The 22987-nt window shown below is 39.4% G+C and overlaps 1 pseudogene; it reads left to right on the top strand.

Annotated features, from left to right (window-relative positions):
• The first annotated feature begins 9415 nt into the window (after positions 1–9415).
• LOC138922039 (transcriptional protein SWT1-like) overlaps positions 9416–22987 on the top strand; it is a 29796-nt pseudogene continuing 16224 nt past the window's right edge.

The raw sequence follows: 22987 nt of genomic DNA, 5'->3' as shown, positions 1-22987 counted from the left end.
CTACAAGAAAACATAGGCAGTAGGCTCTTTGACATCAGTCTTAGCAGCCTATTTTCAAGTACCACGTCTGACTGGGCAATGGAAACAAAATACAAAGTGAACAAATGGGACTACATCAAAGTCAAAAAAAATCCTCTGCACCGCAAAGGAAACCATCCACAAAACCAAAACACAACCTAACAACTGGGGAGAAGATTCTTGCAAACCCTATATCGGATAAGGGCTTAATATCCAAAACACAGAAAGAACTCATACATCTCAACAGCAAAAGAAATCAACAACCCAATTAAAAAGGCGGGCAAAAGATCTGAGCAGTGATTTCTCCAAAGAAGGTATACGGATGGCCAACAGGCATATGGAAAGGGACTCAACATCATTAGCGATCAGAGAAATGCAAATCACAACTACAAGGAGATGTCACCTTACTCTGGTCAGAATGGCTCTCATTAACAAGACAAGAGACAAGTGTCGGAGAGGATGTGGAGAGAAGGGAACTCTCCTGCACTGCTGGCGGGAGGGCAGACTGGTGCAGCCAACTATGGAAAGCAGTATGGAGTATCCTCAGAAAACTAAGAATACATCTACCATGTGTATGATCCAGCTAGCCCACTGCTGGCTATTCATCCAAAGAACTTGAAAACACCAATGCAGAAAGACACATGCACCCCTAGGTTCACTGCAGCATTATTCACAACAGCCAGAACTTGGAAGCAACCTAGGTGCCCATCACGGGAAGAATGGATGAAGAAGATGTGGTATGTATACACAATGGAATGCTACTCGGCCCTAAGAAATGATGAGATCCGACCATTTGCGACAACGTGGAGGGACCTTGAGGGTATTATGTGAAGCGAAATAAATCAGAGGGAGAAAGTCAAACTCCAGACACCGTGTGATCTCACTCATAAGGAGAAGATAAAAACAACGACAAACGCACACAGAGCAAAGGAGATTGGATTGCTGGTTACCATAGGGGGAGGGGGGAGGGGAGAGAGCCAAAGGGGCGATGAGGCTCACATGTGAGGTGACCGACTATAATTAGTTTTCGGGTGGTGAACACCATGTAATCTACACAGAATTCGAAATATATTACAACGTACATCTGAAAGCTATATCATCTTAGAATCCACTGTTACTGCAATAAAATAACATAAAATAAAATAAAATAAAATAACATAAAATAAAATAAAATAAAATAAAGACGTGTAGGAGGCTCAAGAGGCTAACAGGCTTTTGAAAAGTTATTCCAGGGATTTTTATGGCTTAGCTCAGGGCGGCAGACACCAGCCTGAGACACAGCTGTGCCACAGCCACTAACTTCAACTAAACTCTATTCCGACTGGAGGGAAATCAAAACTACTGTAATCATAATTTCTTGAAGGCTTCACTTTGTGCCAGATCCTGTGCCCACTGCTTTGCACCAACTGTCTCATTCAATCCTCACCTCCAAAAGGTAGGTTACCGTTATTCTCCCCATTGGAAAGGTGAGCAGGCGGAAGCAGAAAGATGGCAATCTGCCTGGCATTCACAGAAGGATTCTCTAGGTAATGACATGACTTTTGGACAAGATTTCAAGGTTTAACACATTATGGTGGAGATGCAGATCCCAGTATCACAGAACGTGAAAAACACTGAGTCCTGCCAAATGTCTTAAAACACTAATTATGGATCCTCACAAGCTCTTGGCCTGTTTTCTCAGATGAGGGAAAACCCAGCGTGAAAAACCGTTGATGAGATGTCTGCAGAGGAGGACTACGTCTGGTCTTTAAAGGCGGGACCTATCCCAGTAGATTCTGAGTCAGTGGGTCCAGAGTAGGCCTTGAGCGTCTCTGTTCTTTTCCAAAGCCCCACAGGCTACACTTCCGTGCCCTTGGAGTTGGGAAGTACAGTCATGCCCTACATCGGGACGTTTCAGTCAACAACGGGGGTCCCATCAGATTAGTCCCACATGGCCTAGGTGTGTAGGAGGCTCTGCCATCCAGGTTTAGGAACTCCGTGGTGTTTGCACAGTCTCGAGATTGCCTGACCATGACACACTCCTCAGAACTCATCCCCACTGTTAAGCAAAGCATGACTCTACTGCCTTGGATTCTCCACGGTCCCAGACCCTGCACTGTTTAGATGACTGCACACGCAGAGGGCACCGTGTCTGAGGCAGAGAGCAGCTGCAATCACAAAAGCTCTCGACAGAGAGTCAAGGAAAGGCGTGCTCTGCTTACACGACTCTCTACTTTTCTCTGGGTCTGAACCATTTCCTAGCTAATCTGCCTTGTTTGACCGAGCAGCTTTGCCAAAAAAAAAAAAAAAAAAACGAACACAAAGTCACCAACAAACACTAAACAAACCAATATAAACAATACATATTAAATAAGCCTAACCCTACTATGCTACTGAAAAGGCTTTTATTTCCCTGGGATAATTTGGACAGCATTAGATTGTTTTACCAAGAGCAGCCAAGTCGAGGCAGATTATTTCTAATTCCACAGTGCTGCAGATGCGGTCAGTAGCAACTGCAAGCCGGAAAGGAAACAAAACAAAGTTGGGTGTAATCCATTCAAGTTCACACGTTTCACCAGGGACAGCCTCCAAGCCTTGAATACTTAGGTATGCATTTAGCCATTTCTTTAATCAACCACTACTAACGCCTACTAAAGGCCAGACACTGCTCTAAGTACTTTACGGATATGAAATATCCTCTCACCTTTACACTCACCTATGGAGTGCGTATGATAATCATCCCCGTTTTACAGATCAGGAAACTGACACACAGAATGGTACAGTAACTTGCCCAAGTTCACACAGCCCGTAGGTGGCAGAGCCAGGACCCATGTGACAGAGTCTGGCTCCAGAGGCCACGTTCTGAATCACCACGCTCAGTCTCCAAAAACCTACAGAAAGCGCCAGCCTCAATCGAAAAGTTTTGTTTTCCCCACCCTACAGTCCCTACGCGGCGGCCCCAGTCTCCAGGGCATTCTTTCAGCTCCTCTGACAGGCCATACTCCTCCCGTGCCCTGTCCCAACACTCTCCCGCACAAGTCCTCCTTGTCTTTTAGGCATCTGCTCTCAGCTTCCACATCACTGCCTGAGTCACAAAGGCTAACAGGAAATGCCGTAGTTCTCAACACTCAACACAAAATTGCCTTTACGTATCTCCTAGGCAATTGGTTGCTGCCTGTCTGTCCTTTCCAACCGGGCTGTGAGGTCCAGTACGTCAAACACCCTGTCAGTCCTGCTCACCAAGTGTCCAGGCCACTGAACACGCACCGACCAGAGGAAAGGAAGGACTGGTCCCAAAGTCAACTCTCCAGACTTTCTGTGGAAGGAGGGAACGAACGGAGCACCCTCCAGCCTCACGCTTTCTCTTCCATACTTTCAAGTGTGGGGCACATACCTGTGCTCACAACGCTCCCCGGACAGCCCCCACTGCACCCCTAACAGGTAGACTTCTGCACAGTCAAGGGCTTTGGAAAGCACTGGCTCTGCACACAAATATTACGTGGCCCTCGACAGGCTACTTCCCCTGAACCGGCCTGAGCTTCAGGGCCACAACAGGCTTCAGGAAAACCCCAATGGAACGTAGCCTCGAAATGAGGGAGACCCGCACTCCTCAGAACGCCTCGAGACCAGTGTCCTTATCGACTTGGCGTCTGTCCTTCCGAGAAGCCGAGACCACGGGGGGCGCTTCCAGCGCCCGACTCCCGGGCACCGCATGCCCAGGCTGGCCCCGTGCCCGGCACACACCGCCCGTTCCACGAACGCCTGAAGCGCACGAAGAGACCCCCTCGCTCCCCGCGCCGCACAGCAGTCCCGCCACCTGACGGGCACCTCTTGGCGCACAAGCCTATTCCTCAGGGACGCGCTCCCCTCCCACCAGCCCCCAGGCCCACGCCCCCAGGTACCTCTCCCAGATGGAATCATCTTCGCAGGCGCCCCGGTCGTCCGTGTCCGGCGAGCAGGAAGAGCGGGAGCTGAAAGACGGCCTCCTCAGGCTAGCGGCCGTGGCTGTGCACGGCCCGGGCTGCTGTGCCCAGCGGGGACACGGAGCGGCGTCCACGGACGCCGGGGGAACGGACGAGCCCGGCCCGGGAGAGAGCAGCACAGCGCGGCCGGCCTCCGCCGGGCTCGGCTCTGGGCAGGCAGGCGCGGCTGGCCGACGCCTCCCACGCCTCCCAGGACGGTGGCCCAGCAGCCGCGCGCTCCTCTCCTCGCGCGCGCGCGCGCGCCCCCGCCGCCGCCCAGACGCTGCCCGGCCGTTGCCCCGCCCCCCCTCCGGCGGTGGACTGCGGACAGCGACAGGGACACCCTCCTGGCAGAACTCCTGCGGCCCCGCCCACACGCTTCGGACCTTCGCGGAGCGGGAAGGTGCCCTGAGTTATATACCCCCAAAGAGGATGCTTTACATATGATTGAAATGTCCCTCCCACAGTAGTCACAAGATTGCCCTTTGGGCACAGCGCTTGATGGACACAGCAGGTAGTGGGGTCTGCTATCTTGGTGGGCGTAGCAGGAGGCAACTCTATTGTCTCAAGCTGGGTGGTCACAGGTGAGCACAGCAATCAGTTCCTAGCCTAAGGAAAGATGCTTAATCCTTAAGGAAATGCCAACGTTGGGAGGGGGAGGGAAGTTGCACCTTTATCTCAAGGGCCTTCGCTCTTGCCATAGGGAATCTCTAAAGCAGATATACAATGCATGCTCAACTGCCTCGGTTCAGGCCCTTTTGGAAAGACAAGGTCAGGCCGAATTAGGTTTACACCAAATGGCTTCCTCATATTCTCCAATATATCCTATTGCTTGCCATTTTTATTTGTCACTTCATTACATATAGTTACGGAAAAAGTCACGAGGCTGATTTAGAAATTTTGGATAAATTATTTTTACATATCACCCATGAAGAGACTATATAGCTTATTGAATTGAAATGGCTTTAAAACCATGTGAATTAAACTGAATGTGGCTACAACTAAAGAACTTGGGGGATAGGAGAATATTGGAGATTATTGATCTTTAACTTCTGCATTCTTTGGATAAAAATTTCAGAGAATTTTGTGGTAAAGGAATTTCTTGCCACTAATGGGGGTAAATATAAAAAGTAAAATGCGTGATCAAAGTTGATAATATCAAGGTTTCTCTGAAAATAGGGAGTTATGAGAAAACAAGTAAAATGGCATTAAGTATAGAAATAAAAGTTCTGCTTTCCAGACAAGCTCAGTTATGTTTGCTAAAAACAACAAATCCAGCTTGTCTCTGACTCTTCTTCAGCTTTTCTTTTGGATCATCTCCTCCTAGTTTTTGTGATACTTTGCTTCTGTGTTGTTATCTGTGGAAGTATGTTCTGTCGCAAATATCATGTTATGCTATCACTTTCTGAATTTTTCGGACTGGGTTTTTAATGCCTTTTGTACTAGTATACTTTTTTTCTTTTCTTTTGAGTTCTAAAACACTGTTTGATTTGCTTAAGGGCACATTTTCTAGCCCTTGATTTTATATCCATGTATAAGAGTGTAAACAGACTTCTGATCTGTATATTACCCCCTTAGACTTGTTCACATAATCTTGGGAGGAGGAAAAAATAATGTTGCTGAATTATTTTTGGATTAGCATTTAAATTATTCTAAGGATTCATGAATTTACTCAAAAGCCGCTATTTGGCTTCAGCCTTTGCAATGCTGAATAGTTGAATGCCTACTTCAACAACATTTCTGCATCCCTGAACCCACATGTGATCAATGACCATGCCACTGTGTGGGTTATCATCATATAACATCATAAGGGTAACAATGTCAATAATATGAGCAAGGCATGGCATTTGGATTCATTGTTAATATCTGAATATTCACTTGCAAATATTGGCAAGCACTCTACGTGTAACTTGTAGTGAAATTTTCTTTTGTCAAAGACAAACTGGGGCTGGCCTGGTGGCGCAGCGGTTAAGTGCACATGTTCCACTTTGGCAGCCTGGGGTTTGCCGGTTTGGATCCTGGGTGTGGACATGGCACCACTTGACAAGCCATGCTGTGGCAGGCGTCCCACATATAAAGTAGAGGAAGATGAGCATGGATGTTAGCTCAGGGCCAGTCTTCCTCCCCAAAAAGAGGAGGATTGGCAGCAGATGTTAGCTCAGGGCTAATCTTCCTCAAAAATAAATAAATAAATAAATAAATAAACAAAGACAAACTATTTGACATACAAGATATTTTAGAACTTCCTTGTCATATACTTAAACAATATGTTATAGGAGCTATTGCATATTTAAAAGGTTACTTGGATGAAAGAATGCTGTAACACTGTGCTTTTGCAGACATTAATATCCACAGTGCAGGGGCTGGTCTGGGGCATAGTGGTTAAGTTCGCACACTACGCTTTGGAGGCCCACAGTTCACAGGTTTGGATCTCCAGTGTGAACCGAGCACCGCTTGTCAAGCCATGCTGTGGCAGCATCCCACATAAAATAGAGGAAGATTAGCACAGGTGTTAGCTCAGTGACAATCCTCCTCAAGCAAAGAGGAAGATTGGCAACAGATGTTAGCTCAGGGCCAATCTTCCTCACCAAGAAAAACACCCCACAAAAAAAACGAGTGCAGGATTTCTGACAATCATTTCCTGCAGAGAAAGTGGTTTGTTTGCTGTTATTTACTTGTTGGAAAAGTAAGCAAACTAGTTTGCCTTAAGGTTACAAGTATTTATTTATAGTATATGGCATCTTCTGTAAAAATCTCCATATTCAACTATGGGGAAGGCCTCGAAATTGGTGTGCAAACAGCGAAAGCTGAGTTGCAGATGGAAAATCAGAGAGAATTTTGTCATTCTGAAAGCCAGTTACATTGTACCATTGCCACAATTCCAGCTCTGTGGTTTAAGTACATACAGATGTATTATCAATAAAAATGTAAAAAGGGCAACAACTTTAAGTCTGTTTTTGAAAAGACTCAGAAAGCCTTTCTAGAAGCAGCACACTTTCAGTTTGTGGGATTTTGTCGATAAAATTGCATCTTCACCATTGACCAAGTCTTTAATTCCAGGAGCTGAAAAGGAGATAAGTTTTGCCTCAGTTACTATTAGAGAGATGACAGTATTGCTATCAGCAGTACCCATTACTGGCAGAATTAGCTGAAAAGTACTTTATTCTTCAATTGACCTAAATTGAGATTAAGTATGTTATTTAGTATCCGAAATGTGCATTATCATGAGCAACGGAGCAATCTAGGAGCTGATAATGTTGAGAAGTTATTGTTCGTGCAGCATGTTACATTTTAAAATGGTTACTAAGTTTTAAAATAAGCTAATTATAATTAGATCTTGACAAAATTTCACATTTATTCTTTTGGCGTAAGCGTTCAATCCAGGATGATGCTATTCAGCTTCAGCTGAATATGGATTTTACACTAAGTCATTGATAAAAAAGTATTTGCTGCATGTCTAACTTTTATGTCTAAAAAGATCTCAGAACTTTAGTATTTTGGGTTGCAAATATAAAACTGCATTATCTTACTATAGCATTTCACAAAACTAGCTGATAAGAGGTAATTTTAAGATTTAATTTTATTGGTCTTTTAAAAGGCCTTGTAATGTTGAGTTTTCATTATTTATGACCATACAGAACATGGTGCGTAGATTGCTATGAAATATGCAGCACAGGGCTATTGGGAAGAACACATCAAAGAGGAATATGGAAATGCTCCGAGAACTGCAGGGGCCTCTTAAAGTGGTTGTTTTCCTGATTTTTCTTTAATACAGTTGACACCTTACATGATATACTATTAGATGCCAAGCAAGGTCCCATTAAAATGTGAAGTTTTGTTTTATTGTTACTTAATAACAGGTAGATAATGATAGGCAGTCTTTTTGTAGGAAGATAGCAAAGAAAATAAAACCAGATGAAGACTCAAGTAAAACTCCTATAAAAACTCTGTGATGTTTACAGTTTGCTCTTGCATGATTAATTACTTGGGAAGTCACTTATTTGCCATCTCTTTCTCCCCTGCTGGACTGTAAGCCATTTGAGGGTAAGGACTCTACGTGGTGTGTCCTCCGCTGCCTCTCCAGAGTGGCAGGCACTTAGAACACGCAAGGGTTTATTAATATAAATTACTGTATTGTGTTTCATTTTGACTACAAAGTAATATCTACTTTAAAAAGGAAAATATTATTACTACCTCTAGCTATTGCTGTTTCTGATAGTTTAGCACATTTCTTTCTGGCCTTTTTACTATGCTTATTTAAATTGTTGAGATCACATTATGTATACAGATTTGTGCCCTGCTTGTTTTTTGCTTAATGTTATATCAATATTTTTTGTTATGTTATTGAAATCTTTTTATAAACATCATTTGAAATGACTATGCTATTCTGTCATATTTGATAGAATGATATGTTTCTTAGTCATTTCCAAAATTTTAGCATTTACTTTCTGCCTGATTTTTTGCTATTATAAGTAATCCTGAATTGAATATCTTTTTATTTTTTAGTCCATTTCAGATTTTTTTCACCTTGGTATAGATTTCTAAAATGGTAATTACTGAGACGTGAAAGAATATGAATATTTTTAGAATTCTTAATTATATTGTCAAATTATTTTGTGGAATTGTTGTATCATTTTGCATTTCCACCAGGAACATATGAGAGAGTCCACTTTATAACTTCTTGCCAATATTTAATGTTACTTTAAAATCTTTTGCTAATTTGATAGAAGAAAATGATATGTTGTAATTAGCGTGTCTGTGATTACTAGAGAAGTCAGACTTTCCCCCAAATGTTTATTAGCTGTTCTCTTTTTCTTTTTCATTAATTTTCTGTTGACGTCCTATTCTAGAGTCTTAGTAGTTTTTGATGAGCTTTTTATTAACTAAGACTAATAATCTGTCACATTTATAACAAATACCAATTCCAAGCCCTTTTAATTTTTCATTTATGCTGTCTGGTATTATATAAAGCTGTAAATTTGGACTTTTTCCAAATAGTAAACTGATTATTGCAACACCCATTTGTTGAGTAATCCTTCCACTTCTTCTTCTTCTTCTTTTTTTTTTTTTTTGGTGAGGAGGATTGGCCCTGGGATAACATCTGTTGCTAGTCCTCCTCTTTTTGCTTGAGGAAATTTGTCACTGAGCTAACATCTGTGCCAGTCTTCCTATATTTTATGTGGGATGCCGCCACAGCTTGGCTTGACGAGCAGTGCCAGGTCTGCACCTGGAATCCGAACCCCTGAACCCTGGGCCACTAATGCAAAGTGTGTGAACTTAACCACTACACCACACGGCTGGCCCCTGTACTTCAATCTTAATGTAGCCATTTCTTACTTTTTATGAAGTTTGCGTCAGTCCAGTTATGTTATTTCCTAACTAAAATGATACAGTGCAACATTATGTATAATCGTGTGTAATCATAATGTAACATTGGTTTCTGTACTGCTTTACAGACTGAATGTAGAAAGTGACACTGCATGAAAGAGACCAAAAATCAGTTCTTCATCCCAAGGACCCGTTAAACTCCAAGAAGCATCATATTCAAATAATAATCAAATGATTTCCAAGAGTTTTTCTTCAAATGGAACTAAAAAGGATATCAATAAATGTGTAGATTTTAAAGTGAAAGATAGTAAATTGACAAATGTTGGGAGTAAGCTTGACCATGGAAATAAAAACTTTAGCAGTCCTGAGATTGCCAAAGATGTGAAACCCAAAGCTGAAGGCAAATGGAAAAGATGGGCTCATTTACTTGCTCAGAGGGAGAAGATGAAGGAACACAAGAAAGAAAAGTACAATAAATTTGCAGACAGTTCTGAAAAATGTGTTTTGGAGAAATGGAAGAGAATCCAGTTTTCTCAGGATTACAGTTCCAACAAGATAATTAAGGAACCCTCAAATCTAGAAGAAGGAAGATCAGTTTCAAAATCCCAGCAAAAATCCTGTGATACTCTCCAGAAGCTTGTAGGAGGAAGTGTCTTCAGTGTAGATTCTACCAAGTCGAAGACTAAGCTGGAGAACAAAGAATGCCTGGAAGGCTGCCGGGTGTCATTAAATTTGACTAGGCACCCAAGAGAACGTTTATTTTCAGATTCCACGTGTAAGCAGACTGTTCATGAGTCAAAAGGAAAATATCATTGTGAGCATCATGAAAGTAATGATTCAAGTTCTAGTGCAAACCTAACCCAGGTAAAGTAGTACAAAATGAAGAATACAGGTTTTAGCGAAGAGTTTCAATATGGTCAGATTTGAGTTGTTCCTTTCACTGATTATGATCGTAGAGGGCTGATTCAAATTTAGTTAGGAAGATTTGTATTGGTTCCTTTATTTTGCCCTTTTAATTCCAAGTTTCTTAGGAAGATATCCTGGTAAGCATGAAGGATAAGTAATAGAAGGGAATGTGTAAAAATGTAGAAAGATGCAGTTAGAGATAGTCCTTTCAGAAAGCACTGCTCCAGTGTCTTAGGCTCTTCTGTAACCCCAGGTACTATAGAACACCCAGGGCTTAATATCCTGAATAGCTTTAACAAATTATTTTTGGAGTGCCCCTGTGTGCCAGGCACTGCAGTCACAGTCTGTTTTCAGAGACTTATTCCTGTGAGGAGACATGCAAGCTGTCACCCTAAGTCTGATAAGTACTTATCACTTAATATGGGATTACAGTGGAGGATTAACATGGCCTTGGTACACTGTGGAGGGATTAGTTAAGAAAGGTTTACTGGAGGGGGTAATGTTTAAACTGAGAACTAAAGAATGCGTAGGAATTATTCAGGCGAAGGCGAGGTGGGTGGAATGGGAGAAGGAGGGATGTTCTAGGCAAAGGGAACTACAGTCCTGCATTAATGAACCCTTAACGAAGGGATGTGTTCTGAGAAATGTGTGGTTAGGTGATTTTGTCATTGTGCGAACATCATAGAGTGTACTGAAGGGAAACAAAATTTACCACCCCAAAATGTGTCTCTTCAACATGGAGATTACTTTAGGTTGGTTATTTTTAAGAAACAAAAGATTCAGGAAGTCTTTCACGTTACCTTCCCCTTAACTGCCTAAACGAATGTAAAAAACGTGTCTCAGGAAGTGAGCTATCACCTTAGCACAACATGAACTAGGTGGTAGACAGGGAGGAACCTAGACAAGCCTGTTTGTTGGGCTCCCCTTTGTGTCCATCTGTTTCTGTATGGCCCAACACTTGTTTTCCAAATATTTGCTCCTTTTCACCTACTTGTAAATTATCTTCCTTCCCTTTGAAGTCCCTGACTCTGCCCATCCCCAACATCTTTTGTCTTTAGCTGAGGATGTTATTTAAGGTGAGAGTTTCAGCCATTTTGGCAAGTTACTCAGTTTTCCTAGATTTCTCCCATATATATGTGTTATTAAGCATTTGTTTGTTTTTCTCATGTTAATCTGTCTCATGTCAATTTAATCTTACCAGCCAGAAGAATCTAGAAGGGTAGAGGAAAATTTCTTCCTCTCCCACCGTACTTGCACAAACCTAGATAGTATAGCCTATACTACACAGCAATGCTATACAGTACTAATCTGTGGGACCACAGTAGCATATGCGGTCCATTGTTGACTGTACATGTACAGAGATCCAGGCTAGAAAGCTTGGCACATCTAGTTTGCTTTGAAATTATGTAATAAATTGGCTTTTGTGGACTAATTTGAGAAACTAATCTCTATAGCTTTGTTTCTATGGCAAATTATTTACCTTTAAGAAAACTTTTAGAACTTCGGTAACTTTAGAACTTGAAAACTTCAGAAATTCTGAAATTTAGAGACTGCTTGAAATAGTGGTGGTTGAACCTACCTGCTTTTAGGAATCAAGACTATAGATCGCAGCATAAGATACTTCCTGTGAAAAACGGAGGGATTATAAAGAGCGAGGCCAGAAGAGCTTGAGAGAGAGCACTTTTTGTTCAGTGAACTTAAAGGGTCCAAAGAGAGAAAGAATTGAGTTTGTTCTTTTTATTGCTTTCTTAAAGGAAAGCTCCAGTTTTCTCCTGTGTTATAATTAGTTCCCTAGAGTAAATGCAAGAAAGGAACTTGAAGTTGCCAGCATGTTCAGTAAACATCGTCGTATCATTGCTTCATCTTCTTCTTGTGGTGTACACCTCAGGAATAGTATGAGAAATCCCTGCAATGCATCTTCTGGGTTCCTTTGGTCTCTATACTGAATTGCTACACAAACCGAAGGAGGTACATAGCATGAATATTAAGTCGTAGGGGAAGCAGTTTTTGCATGTGTAGGGGAGGAACACATTTCCTCTACCCTCTCTTGGTTCGTCTGGCTGGAGAACTAATTAAATTCACAGGAGACAGAATAGCAGGAGAAAATTAAACAAAGCTTTATATTCTGAGGACCATGGCCCAGGGCCTTTCTTCCCGAAGGAAGAAAGGGTACCGAAGAAGTGGGGTGCACAGAGTGGTTATATACCCCCAAACAGGATGTTTCACATAGGATTGAAATGTCCATTTTACAATAGTCGCGAGACTGCTCTGTCAGCACAGTGATTGATGGAAACAGCAGATAGGTGTGCTGTCTTGGTGAACACAGCAGGGTGGCAGGTCTGTTGTCTCAAGCTGGGTGGTCACAGGTGAGTTGGGTGGTCGAAGGTGAGTGCAGCAATCAGTTCCTAGCCTAAGGAAAGATGCTTATCCTTAAGGAAATGCCAATGTTGGGGGGAAGTTGCACCTTTGTCTTAAGGCCATTTGTTCTTGCCATAGTAAATGTTTTAAAGCAGATATGCAGTGCGTGCTCAATGGCCACAGTCAGGCCCTTTTGGAAAAATGCAAAGTCAGGCCGAATTAGGTTTACACCAAATGGCTTCCTTGTGTACTCCAATATATCCTATTGCTTGCCATTTCTATTTGTCAATGTATACATGGGAGAGGCTCAGGCAAGCCAAGCAACTCACCAAAATGGCTGAAACCACCACCCCAAACATCATATCCAGCTGAAGACAAAGGATGATGTTAGGGGTGGGGGGAGTCAGTTACAGGAGGTTACCAGACAGGCACAATAAACAAATGCAGATTAAGTGCTTGCCTTCCCCATTGATTAAGTCTCTAGAGATAAGGTCATCCCCCCTTCTTCCTGGTAGAGAGGGAGATATCGTTACAGATGGAGATTTCCTTTACAATGTAAATGTCTCTTATAAAGGGTAAGTAAATTCTACTTACCAGTTGCCTTCCAGCCCCAAATAATCATCATGCCAAAGAGACATATCTTGGGATGGCCAATTCCAGGCCCCCACACATGATTACTTTCCAGTTATTGGAATTAATACTCTTTATAAACTATGCCTTTAATAGCAGTCTTATCTGACTTAAAGTCATTGAGACACAGGAGCAGTAAGGAAATATTGTTCTTTCTTGAATATATTATCTTTAGCATATTATTGACTGTAGCTAATCATCTTAATATTATGTTTATTGTCGTTTTCCTCACAAATTCCGCAATAGATAATTATCTGCCTGAAATAATGAGTGTACTTTACAAGGAAATAATTGTATTTTCTGGATTTAGTAATCCTGTGGTTTAGAAATCTTGTTATACTTTCCTGAGAGAAAATAACTTCTTCTGTTTCTGAGGTCTTGGAGTCCTTTGATATAGACCACTCTGAGTTTGCGCCCTTCCCTCACCATGGCAAATTAATGTTCTAGAGATTTGTCACTTATAGGCCACTTTTACAAACAGTGTCCCACTTAATCCTTACAAGTCTGTGAAGTAGAAATTTATCAGTTTATCAAACATTAATTAAATGTACTTATTATGTATCAGGTATGTTTCTAGGTTCTAGGGACTTAAAGATAAATAAGGTGCTCTTTATCCTCAAGAAGTTCACAGGGAGGGAGATTTGTAAACAAATACTCTGTGATACAGTGAAGGAAATAGTAGAGCCCTAAGAATTGGGTTGGTGTTAGCATAAATTTTGGGATGAGTTTAGGGAGGGCTCACAAATGTGGAGATTCTTAAGCTTGGTGTTAAAGGGTATATAGAGCAAGGAATAGCAGTTTTGTCCCACCACGGTTGAGGGCTAGTGTGTGTAATGGCACAGAGTTGTGAAATTGAATGGCAAGAGTGTGCGTGGGCACTAAGCTGGTCAGTATGACTGGAGTTGAGATATGTGGAGAATCCATAGGAGAAGAAGTTAGAGAGGAAGCCAATGTATTGCTTCATATCCCATGGGAAAGACTGGTTTTCTATCTTGTATTCTGTAGATAGTACAGAGCCCCTGAAATGTAATCAGGGAAGCAGTCTAATCAGATTTTCACTTTAGAACCACTCCAGTAGGTAAAACCATTATTACCCTCATTGTTGGTATTCTTTTTGTCATCCCTAGGGAAAGCTTCATCCCATTCCATGTATTTATTAAGCATGGTTGGGGAGGGCAAATAGTTAAATGCCCATTAAGACTTTCTTTTTGGATAAGGAGGAAGTTTTCAGGGACAATTGACATGAACTTTTCTGGATTTGGGGGTGATAGAAAATTTATTGAAGTCACTGGAAGTGGCCTGTGGTCAAAGAGAGTGAAGGGTAGTAGTGACGTAAGTGACAGAATTAAAGATTTCAAATGTCAGGAGCTTCAGGAAGTTCTGCTTATTAGCTTGCTGGGGACTTCTTAGCTGAAGAGAACCTTAAAGATCTAGTGAGCTTGAAAATCAGGTGGAGAAGGGATCATGAAATCCAGGGTCATGGAATAGAAAAGCTGTCATGGGCCTAAGTGTGTGACGTATAAAGTGTTATATCATGTGAAGATCGATGTTAGGCAGTTAGGTTGGAAGCTGAATTCCCAATGAAGCAACATTCGATACACTTGTTTAAAGAGGGTCTGTAATTTGTACCATGTGTAGCCTCCTGTAAAATACATGTGAGTTTGGTGTTAACTTGGAGAATTCTTAGAAGATAATTTGGTTTAGTAGTGTCTTTTGCCAAGTTCCCTACTGGTTTGTAGCGTCAGGTAGGTCTCGTCCACTCAGCAAAAGTGCCAGTGAGACACTGGAGTTAGTGGAGAGATTTTCAATCTCTGCTGGAAGACCAGAAATAAAGCACAAACCTCTGGTGCTCCACCCCTGTGTAATACAATTGTGCGTTTTTTGGCTTTTCCTCCTCAACCATGTTATAATCTTCAAGTTCCCTTTGTTGTTTTGTCATGTCCCTTTTAGAAATGGCTCAGTTACTTCTGGATGAAAACTTCCCACCACCGAAGGCCAGCCTGTTTACCTTTGCCATGGTTCTTTCTATTTCTTAGAGTGGCATATAGTTTTTTCCTCAGAATATGAATATTTGTAGGAATGCATATATGAATGAGAAAACCCTAAAGAATTTCTACCATCTTTCATGACTTAACAGAATGAGGCTTTTCTATTCTAGGGGCAGTTTCTCATCTGAGGGTAGTTTTGCCCCTTAGGGGGCATTCGGCACTTGCCTTCGTGGAGACATTGTTGATTGTCAGGAGAAGGAGCGGGTCGTGCTAGTGATATCTAGTGGGCTGAGGCCAGAGATACCGCTAAACATGCTACAATGTGCAGAACAGCCCCCAAAGCAAAGAATTATCTGACCCCAAGTGTCAATAGTGCCCAGGCTGGAAAACCCTACCCTGAGTATCTGCTTCATTCTTAACTAATAAAATTACTTTGCGTTTCAGAGTTTTGAAGCACCGTGTTCTTCAGTGTCCCTTGAAAGTATTCAAGATACAGATCAAGAGGTTACTCAAATACTTATTTTTTGGAAGATTTTTAATGAAATTATGTCAAACAGTTCTAGTTTTAATTAGAAATAATGACCATAAAAACCTCGGTGATATAAAAATAACAGTGATCGCTACTTAAATCAATATATAAGTTTTTATGAAGTGATGGAAAACTATTTGGAAAAGTATTTACATTTACTTGATCACCTTTTTGCCTTTGTTTCTGATAAGCTCTAATCTGTTTTGAATGAAGAGCATGCAGCCTATGGCTCACAAGTTATGTCGATTTTTATTTAGTGTTATCACACTTTTGGCATGCTTATGCCTAGGCTTGCCAAAATGCAGTATGATATTAACGTGTTTCCGCCTCCTTTTTCTAATTAGCAATAACATGAAAATGTTGTTCAGTGAAAATGAGAGTGCTGCATATTTATTTTTACCTGCTGCTTCATTTCCCTGCTAGAATCTCCTGATTGACCCTCAGAGTTGTTGCATAGGATTTTATGGTCTCTGGTCCTAAATTAAAATTAGATTCATAGAATACTTTGTGTTTTCTATTTAAAGAAGACTTTAAAACCATGTTGATTGCTTTTTATTTGTGACAGCATTCAAATTTTCGTATTTTTCTGTCTTCTGGGTCAGTGCTGCTTGGTAGAAGAAAGATCTCTGCCCTTTGCTCTAAAGCCAGATTATATTTTCATTTCTTTGGATCAAAATACATCAGGGAACTACTCCCCCTAAGTGAGAAGGGTCTTGAGAGCTAGACTTCAGTTTGTGATGGTTCATAAACTATCTTAGAAATCTCAAGAAGAGCACTCACCATCCACATAAAAACATATTTGGCTCCTAAAATACTTTGAAGTGCTAATAGGAATGAGAATTAAGTTATTTTGAACGTCTACTATGTACTAGGCTCGGTGAGAGGAGCGTCACATTATCTCACTTAATCCTCACACAAATGCTCAAGGGGAATAGGTATTTAACATTCCTGTTTTGTAGATGCATAAACTGAGACTCAAGGCAGTTGTATAACTTGCTTGCCTAAGATTAAAGTAATGAGAAAAGACCTATTTTTAGAAACCCTGTGTGTGTTTACAATCTGTATTCTTTTACCATGCTGTCTCCATATTTTTGTCAATTTCTTTATTTCCACAAATCATCTCGTCTTAAGTGAGTTAATTGCTGTCTTCTCTTGTTAATCTGCAGACTAAATAATTCAAACTATTTTACTGTGAGTCCTTTACAATGTAGACGCAGATAGTAGAAGAGCCTCGTGCTGCGCATGTGGGAAAAAGTGTGGATTTACCTGTGCTTCCACCTTCTGGAGAGTTAACGAGGATGGAAATTGACTTGGTGGAAGATGATGTACATTCTTCTGCTGGTACACTCTATATGCATATGATAATGTTCATGATCTCCTGTGCTTTCTTAAAAATTAAGACAGTATATTTCTTTTGGCTACAACGATAAGGTCTAATATTTGTCTTATCATCATTTGTTTTATATATCTCACATTATTAGATGGTTAGAAAGATTTTCGCTTTCTCTTTTTGCCAAGGGGCGGTAATCAGAGTTGTGAGTTGTCTTTTATTCTTGCTCTTAATCATAACTTTTAACAATTTCATTTATGTAAAGCACTGATCAGAAATAATGCAAATTGCTCAAAGGTATTTCTATTCATGGATTTCTTATATATAAAATTTTGATCATTCTCCCTACGGGAGAAGATAATGATAGATATTATCCAAAATCTGTTGGTATACTCTCTCGATTTGTGTTTATAAAAATAGTAATGCTGTGTTACATTCACATTGCATTTTTCAGTTTACTAAGTGTTTCCTGTGCATTAACTTATCTGATCCTCACACTGGCCCTATGAAATAAAAATGCTAGTATTATTACGTTTTCTTTCTTTTACACATATTTATCTTTTCAATTATATTTTACTCAGAGTATATTGAAAATTAACTTATAATTCCTAAGCACACAATTACCAGTGATGCAGGACAGTGTTTGGCAACATAGTTACTACTAGGGCAGGTTAGTTTATGATTGAAAATTCACCCATTTATCATATTCAGCTGAAGTCAAAATGCAGCAATTCATAATATTCTGCGAGTGGATAATTAAACACTGATTACTGTTCTTAAATAAGAATTGGAGTAAATTTACCTTTGTTATTGTTGTCTAAAGGAATACCTTCTCTTAAGAATGCTCTCAAAGTTCTGTGATATCGAAATTTTAGTTATTATACAACTCTATTATGAGGTGTCATCAAATCCTAACTTTGCTGTTTTTCTCTAGCAAATACTGCTTCAGACAAAAAGCTTCTAATCGTAATTGATACAGATATTCTGATGAATCATCTCAAATTTGCTAAAATTTTGAAGACAACAGAAATCACAGGTATTTATAAAACATTTACTGATTCTGATTTTCTTATTTGAGTTGATATTTTATATTAACAGTGATGTGGGTTTTTTTCCCCACGTATGTTTCCATTTCGGTATGCTATTAAGCACATATGTATTAAGCATAATCAGCTTAAGTAAAAAAAAACAACAACAACAGAGCCTTCACAGGTTAACCCAGCAATCTAAACTTCTCTTGTTTGATATCGAATAGTATTTGTTTTTGTAACATTCTTTTGACACTTACATCTATTTTTAATTTTCATTTTTTATGTATTATCTCTTTGTTTAGGTTGTGAATTCCTTACTTTAAAAAACTTCAAATTCTCCTACAGCAGTTCAATTTAGTAATAAGTACTTGTTGACTTCTAAGAAATCTTTTCATTTTTCAGGCTTTGACAGACTTGTATTAATAATTCCCTGGGTTGTTGTGCAAGAGCTAGATCGTATGAAGGCAGGAAAACTGATAAAACATGCCCAGCACAAAGCCATACCTGCAGTTCATTTCATCAATGACAGTCTCAAAGATCAAGATCGAAAGCTATGGGGTCAGTCAATACAACTCGAATCTCAAAAACTTTGTAAGTATTGTTCTCTCACGGTCCTTCCTGATTAAGATTTGTTTGGGTGCTGACTCGTTGGAGGGAAATGGTGCAGAACTTCTAAGAAACTTATAACAATTGGAATGTGAAATGCAGAACACAGTGATCGTTTGGGGTATTCTATTAGGCTTTGGTTTTGGGGGTCTTTGATTTTTCTTTTTCTTTTTCTCCTAGACCACCTTAGGTTATGTGTGTATTTCACAGATAGTGACAACATAGTTCTAACGTATAGTTGTCTATATTACAGTACTTTGAATTCCTTTTGTAAAGATCATTGTTGAGTGATGAGGCCAGTAAGTGATCTGGGTTTCTAGTCTGTCACTGTATGCAGTTAGTATGATGCAGAAGCAGGCACTGTTTTCCTCTCGTTTGTCAGAATCTATAGTAAGCAGGTGTTCTTATAATAAAGGTCTATAGATTTCCTCCTAATTTTTTTTTCTGTATTAGTTTCTTTTACATCATTTTTAAATCACTCTAGTCTTAGAACCAAGTATGTTTTTTATGTTTTATATAACTTTTTAGAAAAAAATCTGTGTGTAGAGCAACACTGTTATATACACGTGTAGAGGATTTATTTCATGCTTCAAAAATTTGTTTCTTCCCAACTCAGAATTATTTGTATATGTAGATTCACATTATTTTAAATATCATGGATTTATGTTATTTACTGTACCCATATTTCACTATAAGACATGAAAGACTTTGTCCAAAACTGAATCTAATCATGATATTAATCCTGAGAAGCCTTTTGGCACAGCTATTTAGTCTTAAATCTTTGAGAAAAAAAGGCTTCCACCATCCATTCATTCATTCCCTTTGCAAATATTTATTAGCTCTTGGTATATCCCAGATACAGTGCTTATGCATTTTGAGAAGTAAGTTCGTATGATGTTTCAGAGCTTTTAAAGGAAAACCATGAGTAAATATGACTTATTAGAATCAATAAAATGTTAAAATATTTAAACACATTGTATTAAATTGGACATCTTAGTCTTTTTTTTACTTTTCTTTATGAAAAATTTCAAATGCAGAAGAGAATAATATAATGAATCCCTATGTACCTATCACTTGTTTTCCACATTTTGCTATTGTTTATTTTCTCATTTTCTTTTCTACTTCTCCCCCAACTCCTGGAACTCCTGCAGTAGTTTGAATCAAACCCCAGATAACATATCATATCATTTTTACCCATAAATACTTTGGTATGTGTTACTAACAGATAAGACTTTTTATTTTATTATTATTTTCTTGTTGCTTTTTCTCCCCAAATCCCCCCAGTACATAGTTGTGTATTTTAGTTGTGGGTCCTTCTAGTTGTGGCATGTGGGACGCCCCCTCAACATGGCCTGACCAGTGGCCATGTCCACGCCTAGGATCTGAACCGGTGAAACCCTAAGCCACTGAAGTGGAGCACGCAAACTTAACCACTCAACCATGGGGCCGGCCCCAAGACTTTTTATTTTAAACAGCCCCACAGTTAACAAAACTAATCCCTGATCTAAGCTATCATTTTGGTAAAGCCCCAGTCCTTATAAGCGGTGGGAATTTTTCTTACTCTTAATATTTTATTGTTTTTAGTTTGTTGATGCAAAATACATTTTATTATATAATGATATAGATATTAATGATAATTATAGATAACACTTATATGACCATTATTCTCCAGACCCTTTTCCAAGTGCTTTACAGCTAATATCTCATTCAAACCTTATAGTACTTGTGGAAGATAATTTTATTAGCCCCATTTTTTTTTTTTGAGGAAGACTGGCCCTGAGCTAATAACCTCCAGATCAAAAAGTGGTTGTGAAGATTGGTTAATATGTTACATTATAGTACTTGATTGCTCATGGCCTGCAGTAGGTGATAATTCTCTCATGTCTTCATTATATGAAAAGCTTATGCAGGTTGATTGGAATATGTAAAATTCTCTTCCCCTAAATGGACAAAGATTATTAATAGGTAATTCACAAAAGAAGAAATACAACTAGTCAGCCCATTGTTTGCTGCAAATATGCTCCTGTTTGTTGTTTTTAATATTATTAATTTCCCATGTATAAAAATTTTTATTTTGTAGCTTTCACTTTTTCCTTTTTTTTTTTTTTATTGCTTCTAAGTTTAGAAAGTTCCTCCTTCTCAGCAGCTGCTGGGAATACTTACAGTGCTTCAGGGCTTTAGGAATATGAGTTAGTAACTTTCAGGAGAGCAATTTATCAGTGTGGATCAAGAAGCCTAAAGATATAATTCTCTTTCTAGAAATGTATCCTAAAGAAATAGAGATGCTCACAGTGATTTATATAAATAGTGTTCACCACAGCGTTATTTATATAGCAAAAAATTTGAAACAATGTAACAATTGGAGAAGTTATATACGATGCTATAGCCATGTGAGGGAATACTATATTTTGAAAAATGTTAATCAAATGTAATATTAAACAAAATACGATTTAAAAGAATATAAAGTACAACTCCAAATTTGTTAGATTATGCATATATACTTAGTGAATGTTGGTTATATTTAGCTGATGAATTATGAGTTATTTTAATTTTCTTTATATTTTCTGAATTTTCCTGATTTTCTATAGTTATTTTATTTTTATAATAAGGTAAAAATAATTAAAGGCAAAAATAAAGTTATATGCCACCTCCCCTACCAGACGTTTGTTCCATCATTTTTATGTTTTCTTTTATTATATTTTTTGTTGATTCATTTATTTGCCAAATATTTGTGCCAATGCTGTTGTAAGTGTTGGGGCTGCAGCAGTGAATGAAACACACACAGCCTGCTGCTGAGAGGCTTAAATTCTATTTAGTATTAAAAATCATATTAACTGTAGTTTATACAGAATTTGTTTTGGTGTTGTATGTCAGTATAGGTCATTGCTGTTGAGGTGCCATTTAAGCTGACTCTTAGTAAGTATATATAACTTAAAAAGCACATGCTGTTGCCATATGTTGGGCCAAGTGCTTCATATCAATTTCCTCCTTTAAACCTCCTGGTTAAGCAGTTTGCCCAAGGTTATACGTCTGGTAAGTGAGAAAGCAGGGATTCAAACCCAGATTCGTCTGTTTCCAGAGACTTTGTTTTGTTCACTTTTGAATAGTACCTGAGCAGATGCTCAAAAATATTTGTTCAATAAATACTTCATGACTATTCTTGCAGTTTTGAGTGTCTTTTCCAACCCCATGTATCCTAAAAAAAGTGAGAGAGCAGATAACATGCTGAACTTTGATACCTTTAGAGCAGGGTACTGTAACCTTTAATCCTCCTTTCATCTGCTGAATTGAGTTGTTTAAAGTTAACTAATGATTTTGAGCTGCCCATTTTGCATTATTATGGTATTTGCTCTGTGAGCTAAAAGCAGGAAAATTGGCTGCTGTAACATACGTCTGTCTGGCTCACTGCTGATTAAAGAACTGAATCATCTCTCCCTCAGGCTCATGCTGAGATCAGTTGAGTTCTATCTAGACTGCGACGAGATTGTGAGCTCCTAAAGAATTGGTCTTTGCATATCTAGTTACTTAGCACAGGGATCTGGCACAGATCAGGCCCTGTATAAATATCTACTGTATGAATGAATGAGTTTTCTAATTTGAATGTTTGAAGGACTAAGTAATATAGGCCAAAAGTTGAGGGAAAAAAGGTTGTAATCTGGGAAAAAAGTTGAGGCTCATTGGCTGGTACGTCTTGAATTTTAGTGTGTTAAGAGACTTGCCAAGATTCTTTTCCAGAAGTGCGTCTAGGGTGTGGTCCTGCAATCTGCAAGCCCCCTAGAGAATTCTGAAGCAGGTGGTATAAGGACTTATGAGAAACACTGTCTATGGTCCTATTTCAACATATAACATTATTTTCACAAAAACCAAGCTCTTACTACGTGCTTTAAAGCTTGAAGAAAGCCACTGGACCCTCTGTCAGCCATTAATTAACATTTGTTAGAAATCACTTTTTGTATTCTTTGCCTGGGGCCCGTATTGCCTTCTCCAGTACATCTCTAAATGTTGTTGCTTAGAGGTTAAGGAAAAGCAGACACATGAAAGTGGTTCTGTTGCTGGTAGAGCAGTTGCTCATTATTGTACTGGTAAGTGAGAAAGCAGGGATTCAAACCCAGATTCGTCTGTTTCCAGAGACTTTGTTTGGTTCACTTTTGAATAGTACCTGAGCAGATGCTCAAAAATATTTGTTCAATAAATACTTCATGACTATTCTTGCAGTTTTAAGTGTCTTTTCCAACCCCATGTATCCTAAAAACGTCTTTTAAGTTGAGATAGCTTTAAGCATGATGTAATCGCCTAATTTACTTATAATCTCTAAGTGACTG

Source organism: Equus caballus, unplaced genomic scaffold (genome assembly GCF_041296265.1).
Source record: "Equus caballus isolate H_3958 breed thoroughbred unplaced genomic scaffold, TB-T2T haplotype1-0000340, whole genome shotgun sequence".
NCBI lineage: Eukaryota > Metazoa > Chordata > Mammalia > Perissodactyla > Equidae > Equus > Equus caballus.
The sequence above is the reverse complement of the archived record's forward strand: the minus strand, read 5'-3'. Positions and strand labels throughout refer to the sequence as shown.